Consider the following 25,564-nt stretch of genomic DNA (forward strand, 5'->3'; position numbering starts at 1 on the left):
AGCAGCACATGGACCTAGTGGCTGTCCTTTAGTGTGTGTTTGTGTGTGTGTATGTGGCTCTTTTGTGCACTGGGTGTGTGTGTGTATATTGTGGCTCTTAAAGATTTTTTAAAAAATGTTTCTGTTTTCCTCCATCTTTGCTAAAACATATTTTATGGGCATGTAAGAAAATTGCTTTTGAACACCCAAACAGCCATGCCTGCATATACATGCATTCACTCACTCACTCTCACACACACACACACACACACACACACACACACACACACACACACACACACACACACACACACACACACACACACACACACACACACACACACACACACACACCTGTGTTTTTTTATTCCTATAAATCATGACATTGTAGTGTTAAATCAATAGCATGGAAAATGAGAGCAGGGAATACGCATGAACATCTTGTATCTCTACTTCATTTTACAGAGGTTTGACTTCTTCTGTACAGCATGTAAGAACATGAAAAATGGGGGTAAAGAGGATGGGTAATAAGAAACACAGAGAAAAGTGTAGAAGGAGGCAGACAGAATAGAAGGAGAATGAATAGGTGGTTAATATTTCATTAGTTAATTAGAGACTGTGCTACGTTCTGAGCGAGTGTGCTGTAGCTCTAGGCTCATGGGTGTCATTGTGGCCGGCACAGTCATCACTTACTGTACCAGCCTATTTCCGATGGCCTCCACTTCACAACAAATACAGTACCAGGACTTGAGCAGTTCTCTTGCAGTCACACTAAACAGGAGAAAGTGGATGCAGGAAGAAAAAAAAGAAAAGAAAAGAAAAAAGGAGCGCAAGTATTTTGGAACAAGGTGCTGTTTAAGGTGCTGTTTTTTGTATCTTTGCGGCAAGAGGTAGGTGGTGTACCCAGGTAAACTTGGATAGAGTGTGAAATATGATGTACTCCATTATTAAACATAGCTAGAGGTTAGCTACAGTCTGGTATCAGTAATATGTCAGCATTATATCAGCTCCTTTAAGCGTTCTCCCACCATGATGTAGCAAAAGTTTAAAAATTCTAATGAAAGTCCAGCACACCTTCTCCTATAAGAAAACTTTGTTATTCCACAGGATGTTCGGAGTCATAATGTGGATATACAACAGTCCAACACTTTCAAGTGCTGACTCTGTTTTAGTGGTACAGCAATCTCTGGCTTCATGTTAACTAAAACAGAAATGAAAACAAAATATATAGATTTTTAATCTGGGAAAAAAAGGGCTCTGTGGTTGGATTGGTATTGGCAGATACCCTGTTTATTAGAGTCAGAATTGGTTTTGGGTAACAAAAAATTTGATTTATGCATCCCCCTACTTTTAAGTCAAATTCAGATTTTATGTTTATTATGCTTTATGATGTGTGATTTTATTTGGAAACGCAGTGATTCATAGAGCAATCATAGGTAATATGGGGCTGAAAATAATTCTAATAATAATTATTGTAGTAAAATAAAGCCTCTAGTGGTAGTGCCCAAAAACACAGTGTGGTACACAGCAATGCACGTCCCACATAAGCCTTTATATATTACATTAATTGACAGTTTCCTTTGTGCACGACTCGTCAGTCATGAAGTGCAGACTTCTGAAAAGAAATGCCTCCTTCACATTTAAGCAAAGCAAGTGTCTCGATGATTTTTCTCTAGCACATCACGTATCACAGCAGAGATTCTTCTCTATTCCAACCTCTGGTGATACGTTTCCAGAGAGAAGGTGAGCACAAGGAGGCAGGTAAACAATTGCTTTTGGAAGTGTACACAGAAAAAAAACACACACTTTGTAAAAGACTCTTAAAGGCATAACAAGAAACTTTTTCAAGCTGCGAAAACAGGGTGAAGTCATCTTCTCTGATTCATGCTTCTTTGTAGGGCAGCCCAAATTGACTATAACCATCTTGACAGCCCAGGAGTTTTGCAATCACAGAAATGTTAGAACATATGTTAAGTACAACTGAGCTACTGTATGGTTATGATGGCTGTTGTTATTTACATCATTATTTCGACCTACACTAAGTTTCAGTTTTGCGAGACTTTATAGCAGCCTGATGCTGAAAGCTGGAGATCGAATCACCCACCTTCCATTTATCTCACGTCTACACTGCTGGCATAATTGGATTGACTTCGCATTCTGCTGTATAAATCTGAATGTGTTTTCTGATTCATAGTCAAAGTGAAAATAAAATGCATGGCGTAGCTACACATGCAGGAACTGGGTAAATTATCGTTTTTTCTTCACTCTAATGCAACCAAACACTTCTGTGCTCTGTTGAGTGCACCGTTTGTGCTGGTTCGAGCAGGTGGAAGCACAAAATGCAAAGCACAGTCCTACGCTATAAACTAGAAATGCAGCAACCCCAATGGACCGCTAATGATACACCCCTACTGTTATCCCACTTCGGTGCACAGCAAAGCCTTCAAAATAAAGAAAAGGTAAAGGAATATACAACTTTGGCTGTCAAAGCTCAAAAATAGGGCCTAGAGACCCGAGGATTGAGACAGCAAGGACATGAGGTAAGAATAATCGAGGACGGAAGAGCAGGATTGAGGAAAGCAGTGGGAGGTGTTGCCTTCCTCAGAGAGACACCATAGAAATGCCAGTTACCTCAGGCTTCTGGGGAAGAGCAATGAGAGAGAGAAGACAGTGAACATGTGTGTTGTTTGTGTGTGAGAGGGAGCGAGAGACAGAAAAAGAGGGCATTTGGAAAAATAAAGTTTTTGACACTGTTGCTAAAAAACGACGATTAAAACATCTCTTTTCCGCGGAGCGTTTGCCGGTTCTTAAATCGGTCTGATTTCAGGAATAGATGTTGAGACAGAGGTGAGAATGTTTCTTCTCTTTTCAACGAGCATGTTGTGATGTGAGAATATCACACTGGGTCCAAAAAAGATACAGATGTCTCACGATGAGTCATAGATATCACAATAAGGAGTGAGTAGTGTGTGTGTGTGTGTGTGTGTGTGTGTATGTATGTGTGTGTTGTTGGAATGAATAGCTCTTAGTGTATGTGAGCGGGTAGACAAACGGAGGAAATCCTGATCAGGTCTCTCTATAGTTGTGTTTTGGTCTGTACTTTGGCAGCAAAAAAAAAATCTAGAAATGAAAAAGATACATTCAGAGGCAAGCACACACACACACACACACACACACACACACAGGAACGCACATGAAAAGCTTTATGTTGTTTTGTGAGTCCCCTGAGCAACAGCGTCTTGCCAATCCATGAATAAAGTTTTCCGCAGAGAGCGGAGCAGAGAGAGACTGATGCACATGAGCTGTGATTGATGCTTTATTGAGCTCATCAACCCAGAGGGGAACAGAAAACCTAATTCTCCAACTCTTGTCTTCTCACTGCAAGACCAGAGGAAAAAAACAAAGAGAGCAGCCACCAAGGTCTGCATGTTAATTACAAATGTATAAGATAAACCCAAGTGCAATGTGTGTGTGTGTGTGTTTGTACTCAGTAATTAGCATCAATACTACATGAATTAGAGGTTTAAAGCCAAAGGAAACCATTCATTCATAATGACAGGTAGCATCATAAAGGGACTTACATGTTATTGCAGCTATGGATTTTTCATTTTACTCAGGAAAACATTTTTTGAAAGTTAAAGTATTTTCTTTCCTTCTTTCTTTCTCTTTTGGTTTATGTATTCATACAAACATTCATATTCGTACTAATAAAAAATGAATGTTCGACTTCAGCGCACTTCTTGCACCAAACACCATAAATAGCTTGTAAAATGTGTTTTGACAGACTTCTTAGTTCATTTGTTTCCCGAGCTGTGACTGTCACATCGCTGCTGCTCATTTCTCTCATGTCTTCTTCCCTCTTCACTTTTTGCATTGCATCGTGGGGCAACATTCTCCATTGACAACATGCTGGAACAAAGGGAAATTATATAACATTATCCTCAACCACCAAAAAGTCAGTCACTATCACAGCATTTGGCATTAAAATGTTTAATTATGACTGTTCACTTTTTAAGGAGATAACGGGCAGAGATTTTTGTGGATCAGCAAGCTACATTTTTCTTCTGACCCCTTAAAATACAGAATAAATGTGCAATTCTACTCTCATTTGAAACCCACAGTGTCCAGAAACAGATAACAGTTAACCATGTTAAACAAAATATTAATGATAGCACAGTATTTTTACATACTTTAAAATGTGTCTAGAGGGGAACTTTAGGTAATTTGGGGGTTATATATTTAAAGGTACAATTGTGTCTTCTTTGATTTAAGCCATTAACCATCTTTCTGTGATGCTCTCATGAGAAGTTATTAAGCATTAAATAGAGGAATGTAAAAATCTCGAGGAAATGGTCTCAAAACAGCCACCGAAGAAAGGGATTAAGCACAATTTGTCTTTTCTTTCTCTCCAGTTTAAACTATACATTCTGACAATATGGTAGAAATTATTTCTTGTAACTGATAATACAAAGTTCAGTATTTTACAGTTTAACAGAAATCAAAAAAAGCTTCCATTGGCAGAATGACCTCATACAACCTTACATGGATTTTATTTGTGTGAGTGTTTGATTGGCCTTGAGCCGGTTTGTTATATGACTTTACACGTATTCGATGCGAAAGCGTGAAGCCTAAAGCGTAGCAGCAGTCGAAGAAAATGCATGGAACCGTTCCTGTGAGAAGTTTGAGGACATTATGCAACCAAGCCACCATACTGTTACAGTATCCGAGGCAGCACTTTCATATACAACACATCCTCAACCCTTTACACCGCTACACCTGTATGAGCGTGAGCCCCTTTTGCACTTCAAATGAATTACCACTCAGATCCAGGCTGGCAAGTTTGCAGCCCCTACCTGCAAATGTTTTACTGAACAGAGTTTGTTTCACGTTGGAAAATTAGCATTCAACAGTAGCTTTCACCCTCACATCAGGGTGTTGTTGCTGCTGTTTTTAGCAGCTTTCACTCCTACACTCCTGGTTCTAGCCAGCTATGATTCAGGACTACTAATTGTCTTCATGGCATGAAGGAACCCTCAGGGGTATCAGAAAATAATCCTGAGTGATAACTCACGTTCATACTTTAAAAAAAAAAATTTTTTTTTTAGATCAGTCCCTTGCTTCCAGGTATATCGGTACCAGTATGTGTGTGTATACTGTATGTATCTGTGAATGTTTTTGGATGCACGCTTCTCTACAGAACATATACAGTGTGTCTACTCGTCAAATGTTTTTTTCTTAGGACTGTGTATACCTGTGTGTGCATGGATTGGTGTAACTGTGACGACCTGGCAGTGGTGTTATTTGGCTGAGAAAAGACTCTGGCCCTCTCCAACCCTCCGCTGTAGTGATTACTGACTCCTGGCACTTATACCCCAGCTATAGGCCAGGGCAGCTCCACCCCATAATCACTATTGATTACCGATAATCCAGTTAGGAGAAGGAAAACTGCCTGGGTTTTGGCAATGAGGAGGAGATGGCATCAGTTAGACGAGCCAACCTCTTACAGTGGCGCTGAAGTAGGAAGGAGAGAGAGCATTTTATAATTTAACGTCGCTTCTAGTCTCTCTATGCTCCCTCGAAATTTTGGCAATTTCACATTACTTTTTCACAAGAGCTGTAAAGGCAATCTTACTGGATCAGACCTACAGAAGTAATTGATACTTGACTGTATTAACTATGACACAGTCAAGGTTTAATGAAATATATATAAGTCTTGTTACTCTTTTTAAGAGCACTCAGAAAAATTTAGATATCGTATATTATGCACAAATAGATAAAGACAATTTTTTATAGACTGTCAGATGAGTCTATAAAAATTGTTTTCATTCAATTTTATCGTTGTTGTCCTCCAACCTGAACAACCCCATAGGGTGTTTGTTCTTCTTTCTGATATGACCCATAGGAGTGTTTCCTGAAAAAGTACCCCAACAGCGGCAGGTGTATCAGACTTTAGTGGTGGTGGTTTCAACAATAAATACTTAAAGTGTACCCACAGCGGTGTACCGGACATTCATCACCATGGTTACAATTATAAGCAGTCTTGGTTAGGTTTTTCCCCAAAAACTACTTGGTTAGGTTTAGGAGAACATCATGGTTTGGATTAAAATAAGTACTTCTTTAAGATTAGACAGTCGTTGCTATGGAATCGATTATCCATTCATCCATCCCAACCTCCTTCCAACAGTGACTTTGTCGCTCTATATACTACATCACCAGACTTCTTCTTCGGCTCCTGACAATTACTACAGCCACTAAGTAACACCTAACAACAAAATGTAACTCTGGGTCATAGGAATCTGCTCCACAGACAACCTATGGGCTTTTTACTAGGACAGTCTGGATCTGGGTTGGTTGGACCAGTGAGAAGAGATGATGAGTGTCACTTGCACTCACAGCTGGCATTACTCTAATTAAAAGTCCCCTGTGGAGTTATCTTGTAAACAAAGACATTAAGTGTTTCTTGCCAAAAAGCCATTGTGTGTATCCATGAGGGCTAAGAAGAGTGTTAAATGCAATTCCTTCCTCATAAACAAAATTTCCCAAAAGCGAATTTTAAGAAATGTTTTGAATCCTACACTTGCAGTCTTCGTCTTCACTGACATTGTTGTTTCTTGGTGCATTACCGCTAACTGTTGATCAGTGGAGAGGCCTGCACCAGAATGTGAGTTGCAAGTGCATGAGATAAGGAAACCATTAGAGTGACTCGTAAAGACATAGCTCCATAATGCTTCTAGTGCCACAAGTGATCAAAAACTCTGCAGGGTACCTTTAAGCCATGATGATAAACAATCATTCAGCTGCTAAATAAGTTTGAAAAACTGTGAAATTTTCCTCCATGGTTATCAATACTTTCCAGCTCATTGCTGTTCTCCAGCAACAACTCCACTACTCACTCACCAGAGGCCAAAATTTTGCACAGGCATTCAAACCTCCAACTATTATGGTTCAGTCACAGTGTAATACTTCCAGTACAGAACATAAACGCAACAGCTCTTAAAAGATACATCAAACCGGCAATGTTACATTTCAGATTTCATGTCTGAAAATGGTTATGTTCTTTGTGAGAGTTAATGAAGGCCATCTATTTTTGGTTGAGTGGCCATCAATAAAGAAATTTATGATATATCAACAGTTCGATGCTGCATATTTTCTGAGTGAATCAGATCGTAACAGACAATAGATTTAGAGAGAGGAGAGAAGGAAATGAAAAGGGAAACAGACAGGAGGAGCAAAGAGGGGACGGATGGGTTAAGAAAAAGAGCTTTGGTTAATCTGCAGTGTGGGAGATAAAGAGAAACTGAGAGATGCGCTGTAGGTGTATGAGGCTAAACCGAATTAGGCATCAACACACATGTTTCTGGCACAGAACTTTTTGCATTATATTATATTGCAGGTTGGGAAATATATGAAAATGAAAACTCTTTGCATGAAATATTGAATTCAAGAAAGAATCATGTGGAAAAAAATAGACCATGCTAGAACATTGAATTTAAAATAAAGTTCATCATTATCAAGAAGAAAAACTTTGGGTAAATAAAATCAGGAAGTCCATCTTCACATACTATAATGTGTTTTCCACTGGATGCAAGACAGCCTTCAGTTAATGGGAAATGATACAGGCTGTATGCTTTGAATCAACCTCAAACTTGAATTGAATTTTGAAAGAAAGTACATTTTGCTTCGTACAGATTCTTTGAGATGGATTCCTGATAATGGTTAAGTGTGATAAAGCAGGCATCTACTGCGCTATGTGGCATAATCCTGGCCATCAACTCCCACGCTCTCTGCATCTCCACAGCATGGAGCATCCACTGTCTGTCAACACTCTAATGGGAGGCAAACCAAACAACATGGGGGGAAGGGGACTAGAATATGCGCACAAACTACACAGATACAAATGGATACTGGGCCAGTGTTTTACAGATCAGAGCATCGCGAGTTATCCTGATAATGGACGTTGTTTCAGACATTCTGCGGTGGACTCTTCCTTGTGTCACATTTCAGCATTTTCGCTTCAGTGAAAAGACGCTGTGTCAGTTGTAAAGCGATTAGAAATGCTGCAGCTGGGTCACAGGAGGAGGGCAGGGTTTAGAGGGTCATTAAAAACGGAGAATAAACAAAATGTCCTCAAGAACAAAACCAATTAGCACGATGATTTAAAGACTGCATGGCAACATACTGACAGAAAAGCTACTTTACTGTTTTTACCCTTGTCACACGACAGTAGATTTAATAGTGCTTTCATAAAACTGAAGCATGATTAAGTGAGTGACTGAATACAAGATAATTGTATTTATTGCAATGCACACATGGGGACAATAATAAGAGTGAATAATGCTGTTGCATTTTGTAGTTAGACGTGTACAATGCTGCAGGGCTGGCTCGTGTCCTTCCTGTTCTCTGAATATGGGGTCCCGTTGGAGTCTGAAGGCAGTGATGGCAGCTAAGTGGGCTCTGGATTGATGTTCTACTACAGCAAAGCACTGCAGAGGCCTGACGCTCGCTCACGTCTACCCCCCCGCTGAACCTCTTCTTCACTTACCTGCATTGCACCAGTTATTTCTCACCTCCAACTTAACATCTCCTCCTGTCCTATAGATTCAAGGCTCCGGAGTCCTCCCGCCTCCCTCCCTCTGTCCTTCTATCTCTCTCTTGGTGAACACTGCAGGGTTTCATTCGCATGTACTCAGGTGTGGGCTGACTTCAGGGTAAATGAAGGCTGATAATCCTGTTAGCAACAATTCTGCAATATAGATATATACCATGAGGGAAATAATCATAACATGGAGCTTCCCAAAAACTGAGCTTGGAAGGTTTTGGTTCAAGGTAAAACAGGATGTTTTAGATAGACAATATTGAAATTATAATAAGATTTCAGTCCTGGTTGATATGGCAACACCTGGTTATAACAGCAAGTGAGGTTCTACAGCAAATACTAGTTGAGCAGCTACTTTGTCAGAAATACAGCAGATGAACAACTGGTGTATCTGTTTAGTGTTCAGTGCAGCCAAACAAACTCATGTTGTTTTCATAAAGCAGTCAGTCAGAGTTGAAGGTGTGCAGCCTGTCACCTGAAGCTCCTCATCTAAGAGCTCAGTGTGGTTGCTCCTTCTTGTTCCATTACTACCTGCAATATTTCAAACTAATCAGCCATTAAAAGAATGCAGAAAAGGACTTATTTTATACACATTTCAATGAACGAGCGTAGTCAGCACTGATTGCAGTGAAAAATACATAGTGTTTTGTGCAAATGCTTCACAATAAAAGCTACTCTGTTTGCATTAGCAGTAACTTAATACAGCTCTTCTATGGCTGTTGGAGAGTGAACAGTAAACCGTGAGGCTCTTATCTGTGAGATGAAATTACAAACAGCAGTACTGGATTACATGAATCCCTCATGAATTGGGGCAATTTGAATCCAGCACCAGAAAGACAGAATCCAGCACGAATAATGAAAACTGCTGAGAGGTAATTACAGATGGTTAATACACTCAGTGGTTATGGCTGAAAACACGCGGACCATCAATGGCATCATAATAATTCACGAACTTTTAAAAGCAAATTTTGCCATTTTTAACACGCTGTTTGGTGGGAAAGTGGGACAGACAACAACATAATGGTTTTCTTTCACACTTACACATCAAGACATTTGAAAATTAATATCATCAAATAAATGCAAGAGCACCACCTACAGTAGGAGAGAGTGAATGAAACGGGAACCAGACCAGCAGCTATCCCACTCCCATTTTATTTTTTACGCGTAGGGCAAAATAAAATCAGATCGTGATTATTTCCGCAGATACAAGCGATATGAGTCACGACTTCAGTTGGAATGGTCAGCATTTAATTTGCACTGAAATAAATATAGAAATGATGATGATGTGAATTTTGCTGGGGATTGTACCAAACAAAGATATTCCTTTACATCTGGATAATATCATTAGTAGGCATGGGCATCTCTGCAGCACTTCGATGCTTCATTTATGTAGGTTGTGACAACGTTTACACACCTTGGACATTGCACTTGGCCATATAGTGATTTAGATAATATTTCGAGTAAGTGTGCCGCCCTATTTTACGAATAAATAATATATAGTTTTGAAACATTTGCTTGGGATTTTTTAAATAACTACCCCACCTGAATAATTATTGTCAAATGTTTAACTGGTAGCTAACATTTCAAGTAACATGTTCAGTTTGTTAAGTCCCCATAACATCACATAGGTGCACCACCCTTTTTCATTAAACTGGACCTCCTCAGCTACTGGGCCGTGGCGGGCTCCTGACTGTTGTTCAAGACCTTTGCCTTGAGGAACAGAACCCAGCTTTACACCATCAACTACAAGATTAAATGGCTAAGGGGAGGAAAAGGAGGAAGACCCGGATGTGTGTCTTTGTGTGTGTGTGTGTGTGTGATTGATTGTGGTAGTGGGATGTGTTTACAGCATTTGGTGGGGCCACTGTAAATCAGTCCCCTTCTTTTGCCCGTCGCTATGGCAATGGCTTCCTGATCCACTCTGGGCTGATTTAATAGTCCTGGGGGACCTCTAAACACACGCCATGGATGATCTCTAGGCTCCGCTCACCAGGCTTAGGCTGCCGTAAATTCAATCAGTTACACATTAGAGCACCTGTGTGCACTTGGGTGAATATGTATTTGTCTGTGTGTAGTTTATCGATGTGTGTGTTGCACTAAACAGAGTAATCATTTTGTGAGGTAATTCAATAAACCAGTCAGTGTTGAAGTTTTAAAAATGTATAAATCTGCATATCGCAGGAGATTATACGTTTTCATTTCAAGCATCATTGTGATCTGCTTTGTTTTTAATTGCTCGCTTTCAGTGGATACAATTGTTTCATAAATAAGTTAACTTTCTTTTAATCTCAATTAAGCATTTATTTCATATAAACATTGAATTAAATAGCTTCTGTTAATTTGACTTTGTTGCTCATACTGTCCCACTGAGAGTTAGTACCTCAGTCACTGTGCAAGTAAATGAGTCGCGTGCACCCACACAAGCACCCACACGCGCAGCCGCATCTGGAAACTGCCCAACACAACCAACCACAGTCTTGTGTGAGTGAGAGGGAAGCATGTCACTATATCTGTCTGCTGTTGGGGTAATGTACATTGGGTTTTTAGAATCTTTGTTGCTAAACAATAGCTGCCAGCTGTGGCCAAAAACAATAATATGAGAGTAGTGAGAGTGAACCAAGACAGTATTAAGTTTTAAGCAAACAATGAGGGAAAAGATGCTAGAAATATTGCAGCCGACGGAAAACCACAGAGCCGAGTGATAATTTTCTGGTTCCGTCCTTTCTCATCACACATCAGTCATTTGTTATTGTAAAAATATTACTCTTACAGTAATGACTCAGTGTTTGGTGTTTTGACTACTTGCCTCTGAGCAGGTGTCTAGCATCAAGTATGACATACTGTATGTTAATTAAATATGGCCACCATTTAAATGAATGACCGTCACAACTGTAGGTTTTTCAGGCTCATCTGTGTTGTCTGTGCCAACTAGGTCTACTATAAATTATATTGATATACAACTAAGCTGTTTTAAAAAATTACGTTGAGGTGGCAGCATAATCACGGGCAGCATTTATGAATGAAAGAACCGTTCCATTTATCAACCGCAGCGGAGTCACCAGGTGGTGGTTGGGCTGGATTGCACGTGTACAACTGTCACACCGTAGACCTGCGTTCACATCCACGGCCGTGAAAGATTGTGGTTTTGCTTGAATGTAAACACATTGCGTCTGAACTTTTTCTCTAACATTAACTGAGTGCTGTGAGGGCCTAAACATAACAATAAAAAAAAGCAATAATTCAACAATTTAATAATGCTGTAGTCACTGGTAGTGACTATTGTACTGCAAGATCTGATATTCTGACTGAAAACAAATATGTTGGCTGTGAACATTTTGCCACAGACATCAATTGACAACATATCCTCATTAAATTAACAGAAAATCTAATCTGAACACGATTATGTTTCCTACAAAATGTATTTGCTCTCGGAAATAAGCCGTATATAATAGGTTGTTTGTGCAGACATCAAGTATTCATATTTGGCGCCCTGATGTCTAAGTGGTTGTCTATCGTGTATACTGGTAAATTCCCAGTTTGATTGTGGCTTCGTCTTTATCTCTCACTCTTTTGCTCCCTTTCTCTCAGTAAGGTCTACTCTCCAATACAGCAGAAATGCTATTAAGTGAATCTAAAACAAAGTATTTACATGAATAATTAACTCTTGCATGAATTTTACAACATCGTCACTGCATAAATTTTGAATAGAGTCATGAGTGCACATCAGTCAACTGGCAATATTAGCCATGTTTTGTCACAGAACTTTTGAAAAAAAAAAAAAAAAAAAAACTTAAATATGGGAGAACTACCAAAAACCCTCTCTCCATATTTGCAGCCACAGAATCATAGAAAAAAAAAAAAATGTCAACACACAAACATGGGTGTTTTTCCTCGCTATCTTGCGGTCTTTCTTCCCCTTGAAGTCTCTCACAACAGCGCACACACACACACACACACACACACACACACACACACACACACACACACACACACACACACACACACACACACACACACACACACACAGGAATGAGATACTAGTATAGTATATTTGTTTGGGTTCAGTTTGTTAACTGATATTACAAGAATCAAGACTGATCTCAGAGGAGATTGCTGGTAACAGCATGACCAGCATTATGTGTCCGTGTCTGTGTGTCTACTTGCGTGTCAGAGGAACCATGTTATCAGATAACCGTAATAAGCTGATTGATCACATGTTCATAAATATCCCTCTGCTCGTTCATCAGTGAGAGCTACAGGCACATGTACAGCAGCCCGGTCATTCTCCCAGTGGAGTCTTTGTCCGATGAGTAACATGCATGAAAACAAGGCATGTTGCAAAAGTATGTGTGTATATATATGTAAGTGTAGAATCATTTAATATGATAGACCATTGACCTTTTGCACATTCTTGCAGGTAGATTGGATTGCAACTATTAAACAAACAAACATATTTTATCCTAAGAATCAATACAAAAACATACGATTGCTAAATTACTATTTATTCCTTCATTAATTAAAAGCAGTCAAACTAGGACTGCATTTCAGTACTGGTCTTCTCTAAAAACATAATAGGAAGATAATCTAAAACACATGTTTCTCATCTCTGAAGAAGGCATAACCCTAATCCTAACCCTGAATGCTGAGTCTGTGTCTTTTGGCTTGCCAAGAACGGATAAAAACAGCATAGCATCTATAAAGTAGAACAGTCTTGAAATACTCTTTAACAGTCAAGAAATGTCCTAATTATCACCTTTTCATTTGTGTTCTGATGGGGATTATAAGAGTTGTCCCATTAAAGGTACCCTGTGGAGTTTTCTCATAAACAGTTTGCCTACATTCAGTGTTTCAGATCAGAACTGACTGTGTGAATCTTTTATGCCTTACAAATGTGTTGAAGGCATTTTACTTGTCATAAAGCTCCTGCAAAGCCAATTATTTTTATATTTTTAAAACCTGCATTGTGAACATCCAAGTTTACATAAGCTAGTTCATCTTCCCTGCTGTTTGCTGGTGCATTTGCTACATTTATTTTTTTATTTCTTAGCTTGACTGTCATGAAAGTGAGCAACATCAGATAGCTCCCACATGATTGTCATGGCCAGGGTTTGAGGTATATGTCAGTTTGATTAAGCATCATGTTGGGTGTTTGGATTTGTTGCCACTTCCTTATCTGTCCTCAGTCCTGTGTCTTCTCTTGCTTTGGCCTCATATGGATTTCCTGGCTTCAGCAACTGCTAAAACAGTGGCTAGCACTAAACTCAAAGCTATATAACTATAATATAGCCATGTTGTAGGCCACGTCCGATGTACAGCACAAAGATGAAATATAATTGGGAATCAGTTCTGTATTCTGTGAATCTGTTAGAAAATCATCAATTGTAATATAGTTGTTTGTTTTTAGGATTGAGCCAACCTTTCCTTCCCTAATCCTTTCCATTGAATGTTTTCAGACATTTACTTTCTGGATATTCAAATGTTCTGTATTTAACTTGGCACACGTAAACAACATATTCTGTTTACAATATGTGGGAGAATGTATGAAAAACCTGAATATGCTAGCTGGGATATGTTGATATAACAAACATGAGTCTGATGAACACTGCAATTTTCTGAGTCACAAGGATAAAGATAAAACAGGAGGAACGTTTTTAAACTTTACACCTTGAATCACGTAAAAGTGTCACTTAGCACTAGACTGAATACTCCCGTTGAAAGTTATTCCCTGCCCCAGGCCAATTTGGAATTTAACTATCCTGTGGCTGAGTGAATGAGTGTGTGATAGCGAATGACTGAATGAATGACATTCATTACAAAATGCCTTCATCATGCTTCAGGAGCCTGCTTTAATACACTTTAATAGATGATAAATTTAACCTTTAACAGAAAGTGTAAAAGCATGGAAAACATGGTTGCACTTTTCACCACTCATACTTCCTAACAAGTGCTGTTGGTGGAAGTAGGTCTGCAGTTGTCATGGAAACCGCTCTATTAATGCCGGGTGATGTACGACTGCTTCCTGTTTGCTCTCCCATTGGACATGTCAGCTTAATCGCTTGGAAAAAGTCCAAATATGAAAATATGAAGCAAATACGGCAGCATAGACGAACTGTAAAACACCAACACATTAAATGCATGAACGCTTGTTTGGCTATTCCTCCTGCGATGTGGAGGGCATACACATGTGAATTTGGATGAGTTGTTTTTGTGTGGCTTTGACTCTGACCGTGTTATTGTTGAAATAATTTCTCGGAGCTTTAGCTGACTCACTTTCCTTTATGGAGGAAGACTGATGTCTTCCTCAGAGCCCACAGCATCTGACCAGTAGCTGTCAGCTCGCAGTTCTGAAGGTGAGGATCTGTCTGCCCCTGTAGACATATTTGACACATATACACACACACACTCATCCACACACACAAACACACACGCTCCAGTGCTCGTAGTGCATCAAACCTACTCTCCTTTCACAGGAAATGTAAAAGAGCTCTAAGCAATAGCCTAAGGGCATTACAAGGTGGCTAGAAAGACCTTTCAGCCTGCCTTCAGCTCCTCTGTAGCAAACATGCTAGTATGACAGCAGCCAACATATCAGAGTATCAATGATTTAAAAGTACTACTTCACCCTCAGTATTGCCCCTCTTGCCATGAAAACCTGTAATGTTTATATCAGGCATGTTGTCCATGATATCTGATGGCTTGGGTCTATGTGTCCGGTCTGTAACAGTGTGTACCACTACCCAGTAAACTGGGTAATGGTAATTTACATTACGTTCATTTGATAGTGCATTCAAACTCAGAAGGCGTAACAGCTAGATGTCATCAAAATTAGAAGTGAAACCCTCCTTTTTTTACCCCCATTTACAATAAAATCTAATAGAACAAACACTTTGAAGAATCTGATTCATCAAAAGTTAGTCTGGTTTTGGTCTTAATTGTAATATTGCTGACACAATGACATTATTCATCAACTTGCAGATAGTCTGAAAATTAATTGGCAACTATTTGCACACAGTATAGTCAAACAAAAATGCCACAAATGCTGCTTTTCTTTATTTTGAATCATTGTAAATGAAATATCTTTGACTGTTTGAAGCTGTCAGAATGGGCTCTGGAAAACAATTGTGATTGTTAATTACAGCCCCTTTTTGCTAGACTCCATTCTGCATCAAAGTTCAACAGGGACAAACCCATGATAAAATAGGAAGTGATACTAATGTCTCTGCTGACAGCTGCCTCAGAGGACACGTCAACAAGACATACTGTGTTTTAAATAAGGGCGGCGACCTTCACTTGGTCTGAACTAGCAACCAGTATTATTAGTCACCCAGTCACACATAAACTTGATGAAATAATGAATACCTTATAAACAAATAAAACAGATGAATTGTTATTGATGTAAAGGCTGTATCGAAATATGACAAAAGTATCCAAAAATTTAACTTGATGCTCTTTAGAGTTACTGAAAATCATTCTGGGGAATGTAAGAAATGAACAGTACAGCAGGAATTAGACCACTTAATTTGAAAGTAACTTCTGGACTACATTAAACATAACTAATTGATGTTATTTGCAATCTTTCTCAGTGACGCATCGCTTCTGGTCACCGTCTTTTGCCGTGACATCTGACCTTCTCCCATGAGGCTGCACTCCAATCACAGAAAAACAGGAAGAACATTGCCTCTGACAGCAGGCGTTACGAGTGGCCTCATGGGAAATGTAGTGCTGGCAATCTAAAGTGGGGTATGAGTCACCATCTGTCTCCCTCACTCAGTCAATACACAAGCGCTGCACAATGCTGTTGTGGTGTGTGTTTATCAGTATAAACTGTGATTGTTTGTCCTACTGACGTCTTACAGTTTGAATCTATTGCGTTTTTGATGACAAGGAAATTGTGAGTTGACCTTGTAAGGTACTCTGAGACTCTAAGATGTCACTCTGTCTGGTGTGTGTGCAGTTGATTTCTGTGTGTCTGGGAAATGCCGTTGGTGCTGGTAGCTGTTGACGTACACAGAGTGGATACACATATACTGCATGACTGCAACACATGCACGCACCACCTCAAGGCTGAGACTTTCCTACTGTGTCTCTACTCGGCAGCACGTTTACGTATTTCAGGCTTCGCTCATAGGGTGTATTGACATTCCTGTCTCATTGCTCGCTCCATTGTGCATTCTGTGAGAGCTAAACCACCCCCCCCATTTCTCTTTCTCTCGCTCACTTTACAGAGCATCAGACTTATCCTCACTCGCTCTCAGCTTTACATACATTAAAACAGGCACAGAAAAACACATGCAAACACCCACCATACAATGATCACTTTACACAGGCAATATTTGAAACATCGATTTAGTGACCCTATTCATGAGACCCATTTAATGATTTGTCAACACACCAGTTTATCATGATATCAGTCTCTCCTTCAACTAAACTGAAGGCAGGGCTTGGTGTCAATACAATACAGTACCAACTGAATATTGATCAAGACTAAGAGTTTACAGCTATGCTACCAGCACTGTGAGCTAACACCAGCATGTTGACACTCTCATGACAATGCTAACATGTTGTGTTGTAAGTATAATGTTTTTACTTGGATGCAATAACTAGCATGAAATACAAGGCAAAGCCGAAGCTGATGGGAATGTCATTAGTTTTACTTTGATATTTGGAACTTAAGTATTGGACAAATCATTCTGAGGGGTGACTGAATATGTGTAGCAAATATCAACATAGGGGATAGGTTAGAGTCACCAAGTCATTAGGATTCATCTTTTGAGCAAGGTGGATGTCTGTACCAAATCTCATACCGGGAACACACTGGATCCGTGGCGTGTGTGTGGCAGCTACAAACATCTTAAGTAGGATTCATCGTCTTGGGACCACGGATGTCTGTCCAGAATTGATGGGGATCCATACACTTGTTGTAAAGATATTTCGGTCCAGACCAAAGTGGATGACCAACCGACATTGCCATTCCTTGTGCCATGCTACCACCATTGATAAAAATGTCAAGTATGTCAAGTAAAGTTTGCAGTCCATGTTTGGTGTTTATATGTTCACTTATTCTTTGAAGAGAAATTAAAGTCTCTACTTTAAGGATTACTGCACAGGGTTTTCAAAGTCTGACACTGTGGGACAACTGCACCCTCCCCAACACCCACCATCCACTACTTGTCAACAGTGCACTGTCTTGCAATGATTTGGGAGAAAATAATGTTCTCAAGTTTTGGAACTGCAGTTCCCATAATGCAATCAGTTAGCCGGACTTCAACTGCTGTTTCCTTTTTAAAAATAGTTTAAAAATATCCTATATTTGTTTATATTTTCGTTAAATTGACACCATTAACAATATGCTAAATTAGCTATTAGCAGTTTCTGTTTGCACTGTATCACCGGATAAACAGAGAGCTATTGCTATAAAACTATGGATTTCTTTGATGCTGAGGAAAACTTGAAAACGTGATGATAAAGAACATCTATTTCTATGATTTCTAGCAAATTCATGGAGGTTTATTCAAGATGGACAGGAGATAATCCTCTGAAAGAATACGTCACACTGAATCTCTTGGACAAGAGATCTAAATCTCAATGAGACTGACTGATTGAATTAAGATTAAATAAAATAAATTAACAAATAAAAACCATGTGTATCATGTCAGTCTGTTCAGATTTGACTGAGTTATGATTCAGAGAGGGCGTATACATTTTGTTGCAAATTGCGACAATTGAGCAATATGGGTTATATTAAATAACCTTAACTGTCTTTCATCCAGTATCTTTGTCTCACATCTCTCCCTCCTCCCTCACAAACCTCTGCTACAGCCATCCTACTCTGCATTTGGTCACTCCAGTAACCTTGGTTTACCAAAACCAAGCAGCATCAGAGCTGCATAACTCTGGGTTAGAGGCCTTGAAACTAGCCATATCTAGATCATACAGTGTAGTAATCCACACTGTACCATCTAACAGCAAATACCTTTTTTTTTTTTTTTTAAATGTTAGCTTTGGTTAGTGGTTATGGACAACTGCAACTCTTTCTCTTGGAAAGATAAACTGTATGTAAATGTTTAACAAGCAAATAACATACTTTACAATATGTGTATTTCGCTGCAGTATGAGCAGAACAACCAATGCTTGTTACTCCATTGATGTAAATGTACTTTTTAAAAATGATCACATATCATTGTTGGCAGATAAAAGTTCAATCTCAGGATCTCAGACCTCAGGAGTTGGTGTAGTAAACACATGTTCTACCAACCATTGCAAATAGAAAGTGATACTGCAGCCATAGTCTTTGTATCTTGTGATCAACAATGACACATGGTCAACCAAGACACAGAACGACACAAAGACATGCTTGATTCAACAACAGTCCAGAACTAAGATCTCTGTGTTTGCTCGTCTTCATCTCAGATAAGCAGTAGCTCGTCTGCTGCCTCTTTATCTCAGTGCTGCATGTTTTGTAAAGGAAGACATGCAGGTAAACCTCTTACAACACAAGAAGTAGTGGTTTAGAACAATTCCTTAGTTATATATTTCACACCCAGAAAATAATCCACTAAAAAAGGTAATAAGGAGAAACAAAACATACAAGCATGTAAAAACAGTGAATCAGTTGAAAATGTGTATTGAAAAGGACAAGAAATAGAAAGTAGCACTCATATCCATTACACACTTTGTATACAAACAGTCCTAGTTCGCACGCACAAATTTGCACACCTTGAGGAGCTGGAAGGAATGTATCTTACTCGTATCACGCTGGCCTGTGAACTTGGTTTGTTTACATGTGCAGAGGGAGTGATAACCTGCTACTGTAGCTAACAACAGCAACACCAGCTCCAGTGGCAACCCGCACTGAGAAAATGAATGGGCAGAAATTAGTTAGTATGTGATGCAGCTGTTGATCTCTTTGTCAGCCTATTTGTCCTGACCATGCTGCATCCTTAGCCTCTTCTCACCCACATCACACCTCTCACTAGCTGTCAAAAGTTGTTATCTGAACTTGTGGTTAGGAGACATATATTCTTTTCTTTTGATTTGTTTTAACATCACCTCAGGATGAACTTCCTTCACTATAGCTACACACTCGCTTGGCTGGCCCTGTGGAAGTATAGATCTGGAAGTGAAGTGAGAGTTGAGCAAGTACTATTTTAACTGTGCTCCTGACAATATAGTTTTTTTTTTTTTTTTCAAGTTTGGTCAACTTTTCAAAACGTTTTATGCTATTTCGCTCCCAGCTGTGAATGAAGCAACTTTATACATTTACTTCAAGCAAGGCCAAAAGAAAGGGCCAAGACTTAAAAGAGTGGAAAAAAAATACAAAAGAAGTAAAAAAGACAGACGGAGCCCTTTATAGGAAAGCAGAAAAGTTGGAAGGGAAGATACAATATACTTAATGACATACAGTAACTCAGAAGATAAAATATGTGGAAAGTCTTAGAAGAAGGGGGATGAACTATAGTCAGCCATTGTTGAGAAGTCAGACAAGCCACTGTAAAATATATGTATGTACACAAGCATAAATGCACGCACGCACACACGCTATACATAAATTTACAGTAAAAAATGAAAGAGGGTCCTTTGTGCTTATACTGTAAATGTTCTTCCTGAGAAATCATGTACCCATCTGTTCTTCATCAAATTAAATTTAATCTGTGAAAATGGGTTGAAACCTAATTATTCTTACCCTCTACTGCAGTTCACTTGCTTATCTTATAAAAACAAGTATTACGCAGGGCAGGCGGAGGGCAATTCCTAAAACTGGTGAGAAAGAACAGAGAATTTGTACTTTCATTTTTATGGCACTTTGGCCTTTATTTGATAGTATGGCTGTATGTAAAGAGAGGAAACACAGTGACACAGTGATAGGATATGATGACATGTGATAAAGGGTCCTGGCTGGATTCAAAGGAAAAATATTGTGGTCAAGGCCGAAGCCAGAATTATAGAAATACTGAGGTCATAAGTTCACCCAATGTATGCCCCAAACTCGGAAAACTTTGACCAGACACCTAATGTAATGTAATTAAAGAGTAACCTAACACCAGACTTAAAAGCAGCACTTCATTGCCCTCTCTGGCCACACAAAGCTACAGTCAGAAGTTTGTTCTAATCCGACGTTTTCCACGTCCAACAGTGATGACAGAATGTAATGATGCATCCTGTAGTACATATCTACATCGCTGCTGCAAGGTGATTGCCTCATTTTGCATGTCACCTTTTTAAACACGGGTCAAGCACTAATCTATCAAGTTCATATAATAAGTAAACAAATGTTTACACATCACATAAACAGGCATTTGCACGTCAGCACGGAGACAAACACAGACACACACACGCTCACACACACAGGCCTACTAAACTGCATTAAGCGATTCAGCATTGATCAGAACCCCAGAGTGTGGACCTCTTAGCTGTTTTATTAATAAGTGATACAGGCCAGGAGAGCACTGGGGCGCTCATCTTTACTTAGCATATTAAGGCAGGAACCTTTTCCTTCAAGGCTTAGAGGCAGAAGCCACTTATGGGAGGTTTGTGGCTACTGCATTCGCATGCTGATGACATTTAGCTGAGCAGGGAGTCAGGGGACCTTATTTAAATGATGGAGACATTAAGACATGGTTGTAAGCTGGTAGACCGAAGTCCTACTATCAAACCGAATAATGCGGAGAAGTAGAGTGAATCCCCCATGAGACATGCTTGTTTGCTCTGTTATCATACATATTTGCCATCACTGCATCTTTTACAGAGGTACTCTTAGAAAGAACCTCCAGTAATGTGGAAAATAACTCCACACCAGTGCCTGCTGTGTATAGTTTTTCAGAATTGATAGAGGGCTTTTACACTGTATTACATAAGATACTTCTTTGTGTGTTCTGACAGGTAAGGCTGAACATAGATTGAGAGAGTTTACAGAAACGTTTAATGAATTGTTTTTGTTCTGATATAACTAAATTAAACTTAGTGATTTAGAGGATGAGAGGTGGTGTAATTGTAGAGTTAAATGATAAGAAAAGTGAAGCCTGGCGTGCTGTCCAGCAGGGGGGCAGTCACCAATCACGTACAGATGACACAATCTGCTGTGATGCCACAAAGCTGGTCCAGCAGGTACGCAGGCAATACACATCCTGGCATTTCTGTGTTATGTAACTGCTTGTGCACTGTGGAACATTTAAGGCCACACTGCACCTGAGGCAGTAGATGCACGTGTTTTCAACACCCTAAATGTTTTTGATGTCTCACTGAGCAATGAAAGTATCATGTCACGTGTCATGTGAAAGCAGCCTCAGTGATGTTGCTCTTAACCTGATCCAGGACCATACACTATGTATCACGGTCCTCTGTGGCTATCCCTCGTAACCTGTGTACTCTGAGTCTACCTTTCTCTAGACGGGCAAGTTAGTATCATAGCTCCCCAATCCTCCTGCTGTGCTGGGCTTAATATTGTGTGTGGGCCACAAGGTCAGAGCCTAGATGCCACCTTAATGCTGTACACATTCACATAAAATCTATTCAATGTGCAATGGCAGACTGATGTATATGTACTTCAAACTCACAAGATATTAATTATATTACTCTTACACACCACAGGTTGAAACTAAACGATGCTATCATTGCTAGACGCCAACAGAAATACACAGTTAGCCGCTCGGTGTCCAGCCACTAGCTGTCTAAGCGCTAGCTGTCTGCTCGGCGTCACCTGCGCTGATTCGAGTCACTAAAAGTGACCTCTCGGCCGTGTTCGTGGTGTTTGGAGGGTTTTTCATGCAAATATCGGAAAAATAATACAGCTTGTGATGTGGTTATTTGCCAGAACACAACGTCAGTAAGTCTGTGCTCCTTTTTCTTTCTTTTTTTTTGAGGTGAGTTAAATTCTAGTATTATCTAATTTATATGACCCTAATTAGCCCTAATTAGCCGGTATCTTTTTTATGCGCTCACTATACCTGGCTTGTTAACTAGCTAATCAGCTAGTAAATAAATTAGCTTGGTTTAGCCTTTGAGTAAAACGCCCTAATTAAGCTCATAGAACAATCTAATTCAAGTAAGACTGTTTCACAAAAATAAAGACTGACTAATTTCAAGCCAAAAACATTAGACACCTTACTCCCGGGCTAACTCAGGTCTAAGACTAATGTTACCATGGTCAGTGACACCTGTGCTGGCCAGTAGCACACAACAACAAAAAACAACAAAACATGGCTCATAATTTGTGGTTTGCTAACATTATTATGAAAAGAGCAATGCGAGGGGAAAGAGTTTTTAGAGACCGCAGTAACTGCCTCTCCTCCTCTGCTCTCATCCAGACCGTCCAAAGATAGGGTCGCTAAGAAAAATAAACACCGACAGCACTACTTTATTCTGAAGGCCAAGTTGTAGCGTTTGTTGACAGTTAACTTGCCGGTAGCTTGCACATTAGGCTGTATCGTTAAATCGCTAGCAGCTAGCTACCGGCTCAACCGTTAGCATACCACAACTACCATCTTAAAGTAAAACTTTTTCTTTTGACTGCTGTCATTCAAACAATCACTAGAGACATTATTGGCCTAATGTTACCTGTGTTCTCTTGGCTGTCACTTGTCTCTGTCTGTCCCTCTCGGGAGGCTGCTGGTGGGCTGCTGTCAGCGCCAACGCTGGCCGATGTGGATGGGGAAGCCTCAGTGGCACCGCTGTTGACCCCGCGTACTGTCTGTCTTTATCCTCCAAAAAAGGCGACTGCCCATCTTCGTTACAATTTCTGTAGTGTCTTTAAGCTTTTTTTGTGGTCCTCCTCCTGATTTCTTCTTTTAAACATTTCTTTCTTTGCGTCTTGTCTCGTACCATATTTGTATATCTTTTCTGAACTTCTTTGATGCTTCTGTCAACGGTGGGATTGACACTGTTTACTGTCGCTGCAATTTTTTTCCAAATCGGATTTTCTTCTTATTGTTACACTCTTCGCTGAATTTCCAAAGTAAAACGTTCTTGTAACTGTTGAAATCTTCCAGTAGAAAAACATTTTCCGCTGAGGGTAAACAGAGCTGAGTGGTTGTATGCGTTGGGTTAGCCATTTTCTTTTAGTTTGGAAACAAGTCTTAATTTACCCAGAATTCATTGTACCACAGTCCGATTTATGGCAGTCAAGAACTAAACTGGTTTGTGCAACCGACGAATTTAGATGTTTTTCTGAAGTCTGACTATCTATTATATTTAACCCATAGTCAAAGTGTGTCTTTGTGAAACCGGCCCCTTTATGCCCAACTGTGCTACGATGCTAACAGGAGCATATGCTTTCCATAGTATGCACCGAAGTCTCGGCTCCACACACGCCCCAACTCTTTGCCCATCTTTGAATTAGCCAAGAGTAAGATTGGGTCACGCGCTGCCACTACAGTGGAGCAACACAATCTGAGCTTCAAAACCGCTCTTCAGAAACCTCCCTGACGTCACGGAGGCTACGTCCATCTTTATATACAGTCTATATGCCTGACTACATTTCAGCAGAGGAATGTGGACATTAACCTGCAAGGTAAGAAGGCTGCTTGTGCTAGCACTGCTAATATTAGCCACACTAGGCACACCAACATAACATTTGTTACTAGCAGACGCTGAGATCATGGCAATTTTTAGTGTTTTTTTTTACTTTTAGACTAGTCAGCTAGTCTAATTTAAAATTCCTGTTTAACCTAGGTAAATTGGTCATTAGGAACATCCCTGGTTGAAACGCAGGTAGCTCCTGTCTGTAGTGCGCCATATTTATAATGACACATTCAAGTATTGCTTCCAGTTGTCCTTCATAAATTCATATCTACCGTTACTTGCATAACCCTTGCATAGATTTACAATCTGTAAATAGGTGTCATGCCTGACATCTGGGCAAACTGTTCATGCTGTTTTATGGTAAATATTGGCAGGGGTGATGCATGTATGTGTTTCAGCAGATTGTCAAAGTAGTAGCCTGGGAATGTCAACTCTGTGCAGTGATTGAATACATTCAAAATGATGTCAGTATGGTAGATAGGGACCCCTTGCATTTTGTGTCAGTTAATTGTGTCTTCCCAAGCATCATTTCCCTGCTTGATGGAATGCAGTAGACAAAGTGTGTCCTCAGACCACAGCCACTGACCACAAAATAGAGTCATCACTAAGAACGCAAAGAGCTCACAGCAGTGCAGGAGTCATTGTGTTCTCCCTAATGACAATACAAATCCTCACATGTCCTCCTCTGGCACTGACATGGCTTTGTGTGTGTGTGTTTCATTGTGTTCAGTCTGTTTGTGTTCATGCGTGTGCACCCTTTTGTGCATAGTATGTGGGGGAGGAAGAGGAGGTGTCAAGCACACAGTGGTATCCAGGAAAAGATTGTTCTGTTCTTGTAGATGTGTGTGGGAGGACGCTGTGGAGTGGGGTCATCTGGGACTGTGGATACTCAGGGAATTAAGGAATTACTTACTGTATTTTCGATTTAAATGCAAATGTTCGGAATGTGAGCTCCTACAAGTGTGCATAGACACAATGTGAGGAGAGTAAAGTGGGCTACAGTATGTGTGTACAGTACAGGGATGTTTAGAGGCCTGAGTATATTATCCAAGATTGGCTGTTGTCAGTAAGATCGCCAAGGGCAAGACCTGGTGGGATCATTACATCTCCCAGAGAATGACCTGAAGAAGGTCAGCATACTCTTTGTGCCAAGAGCAAGAGCATGTGTAGCTTTGTCACATTTTCACAATCTGTTGGTTACTGTCCATACATAATGTCATGGTAATTCTGTTAGCTACGGGTCCAGTCACTGCAGTCTGTCCAGTGGAGGACGCAGCATATGTAGGGTCTTTATAAATGTCTGCCCTGCTTTATAAATCCTCAAGAGTAACTCTTACAGACTCATTTACATAATGGAATAGAACAGACTCACAGGGGATTGTGACTATGCAGAATATGTTCCAAATTTTCAATTTCATACAACACATTGCCATGGCTCAGCAAACCATGTCCCCATGCTTAGGCACTTCTCTG

The 25,564-nt window shown here is 39.9% G+C and overlaps 1 protein-coding gene and 1 long non-coding RNA gene across 2 annotated transcripts in view; one reads left to right on the forward strand and one right to left on the reverse strand.

Annotated features, from left to right (window-relative positions):
- LOC130177460 (uncharacterized) overlaps positions 1-23,614 on the reverse strand; it is a 52,984-nt gene extending 29,370 nt beyond the window's left edge. Inside the window, exon 1 of the long non-coding RNA XR_008829023.1 lies at positions 23,129-23,614. This is a non-coding gene — a long non-coding RNA (uncharacterized LOC130177460). The remainder of the gene's footprint in view (positions 1-23,128) is intronic.
- LOC130177459 (NALCN channel auxiliary factor 1) overlaps positions 1-25,564 on the forward strand; it is a 77,649-nt gene that overhangs the window by 24,012 nt on the left and 28,073 nt on the right. The gene's annotated exons all lie outside the window — the stretch shown is intronic.

This window comes from Seriola aureovittata, chromosome 11 (genome assembly GCF_021018895.1).
Source record: "Seriola aureovittata isolate HTS-2021-v1 ecotype China chromosome 11, ASM2101889v1, whole genome shotgun sequence".
Taxonomy (NCBI): domain Eukaryota; kingdom Metazoa; phylum Chordata; class Actinopteri; order Carangiformes; family Carangidae; genus Seriola; species Seriola aureovittata.